Source organism: Antrostomus carolinensis, unplaced genomic scaffold (genome assembly GCF_000700745.2).
Source record: "Antrostomus carolinensis isolate BGI_N321 unplaced genomic scaffold, ASM70074v2 scaffold41731, whole genome shotgun sequence".
NCBI lineage: Eukaryota > Metazoa > Chordata > Aves > Caprimulgiformes > Caprimulgidae > Antrostomus > Antrostomus carolinensis.
This window is the reverse complement of record NW_010295669.1, coordinates 15311-17438: the sequence shown is the minus strand read 5'-3', so window position 1 is coordinate 17438 and position 2128 is coordinate 15311. Positions and strand designations below refer to the sequence as shown.

General features: G+C 50.6%; 1 protein-coding gene across 1 annotated transcript in view; it reads left to right on the top strand.

Moving 5' to 3' along the window:
• Positions 1-2128, top strand: part of SLC41A1 (solute carrier family 41 member 1) — a 17014-nt gene that overhangs the window by 3715 nt on the left and 11171 nt on the right. The window lies entirely within an intron of this gene.

Below are 2128 nucleotides of genomic sequence, written 5' to 3'. Positions count from 1 at the left end.
CCCTTTTTTGTCTTCCCCACACAGCCTGGCTCTGATTCTCCCCTTGGAGCCACGTCGTGGGCACACGTCTCTGCAGGGAGCTTTCTTCTCTGCAGGAGCCAGGGAGGCCTTTGAAATGCCCATAGATCAGTGTTGTATAACATCATATATTAAGCAAGCTGGCGGGAGCCCATGGGTCCTGCTCTTTGCAGTGAGTGAGCTGCTGATGTCTGCAGAAATCTCCTTGTTTTCCTTCCCCAAAGATGGCTTTTATTTGTTACTCCAGGAACACCCCTGTCTTGCTCAGGGAGCTGCTTTAGCAGGTTCCAGTTACAGCAGCTTCTGGCACCAGCTTACAGTGGTTTAATTTACAATGCCAGGGTTGGGACAAGGTGAGGGAGGGCTGTGAACTTGGGCTAGCTATTGCCTGATCCTGCCTCTATGATCTCTGGAAGCAAAAAGAGCCAGGAAACTTTTGCACAGCACTTCCAGCCTGTGGTCTGACTAATGACGATGTTCCTTTCATTAAGTGATTCTGGTGCCACCCAGTTTGTCCTGCTGGGAAGCGGGAGCGTGTTGCTTTGCTGATTAAATTCTAGGTACTGCTAAGGGAAGTCGTAGCAAAGGATTCACCGGTACAAGCAGCAGCAAAATAATCATAATACCTGCCTAAAAATAGACTGAGGAGAGCCGAGCTTGCCTGGTCCTAGATGTGACCTTAAAGGAAGCACAGCCTGGTGTGCCACTGTGTTGGGTGAAGTATTTCAGACTGATTCTCCCTCCTGCCCTGCTCAGCAGTGAGCACTGAACTCAGATGTCCCCCTGGTTGGAGAGTCATGCAGAGCCATGCGCTTTCAGAGTGCCTCTGCCTGCAGTGGAAGGATCTCCCAGGTCAGGAGCTCAGGTTTGCTGTGGCTGGGGCAGGGGCTGCAGGGACCATGGTGGTTTCCTGAGGTGCTGCCACAGCAGCTGGGAGAGGACTGTTCATTGCAGGAGAGTCTGGAGATGGGGTGTCCTCAGGAGCCTTGTCCTCGAGCAGAGAGAGGGTTGTGGCTGTGCCTGAAATAGCTGAGCAGCTTTCATCCATGCACCTGGGAGCTGGAGAGCATGGTTAGCTTGTCTTACCAAGCTGTCAGAAACGTTAGGGAGATTTTTTTTTTGTTGCCTGGAAAACAGTTTTTCCCTTTGAAGAAAAATGGTCCCAGTTCACCCATCTCAATCACTTCCCTGCTGCCTGTGATCACAGTATTCTCTCGAATGGTTTTTTTTCAAGTGAGTGCAGCTTGAATGTGATATTGCAAAGGCCCTGGCAGGAAACTGGAATTTGTTGGCTCGGTGGTGAAGGCAAGCAGCACAAAGGGTGGAAAAATAAACAAAAATAACCAAAGTCCTTCCCCACAGGATGGTATTAGTCACGCAGGTAGGGTGACTTGTGTTTGCTGTAAGGTGTTGGCTGATAGTGATCCTTGTCCTGGAAAGAAATGTATGTCCTATTGGCTAGTTAGCCTGATGCTCTGACGCTGCCCAGGAGAGCGCTGTGAGGGATGGAGCCTGCTGCAGGTAACGTTTGCAGGAAGAAAAAGGTTTGCAGGAAGAAAAAGGTTTGCAGGAAGAAAGCTGTGAGAGCCCTGACCGGTGACGTGTTGGGCGCAGCAGCCAGCTGGTGAGAGCGCGGTTCCAGCTGTGCTCAGTGTCCTTTAAGGAGTGTGACACTCAGGCAATGTGGGAAGCCAGAGTTATTTTGGACACAGGGCCTGCTTGCAAAACATTCATGAAAATAAGGAGTTGGCCAGTGAGGTTTGTGTAGCTTGCTGGGGTTTTTTAAACGCGGTTGTGAGGGGTTTTTTTTTTTGGGGGGTGGTTTTGTGTTTTCACAGAAGCCAGCTGCTCTCCTCTAAGACTGCTGACCCCGCAATTACTCTTTGTTTTTTCCTAACTAACCACGGCTGCCTCTTCTGCCTCATGTCCAAGGGAGCTGACTTGACTGTAGAGCCAGAGTAATTAGTAAATACCTGAGTAATGAGGGTGCCAGGTGAGGGCACACACCTGAGTGAGGTGGGGGGAACAGAGACTGCAGTGAGCTGCCTTTTGGAGCTGGCAGGATCAGGGAGCAGCAACGCCTTGCTCCAAAATGTGTTTGTAAGACCCA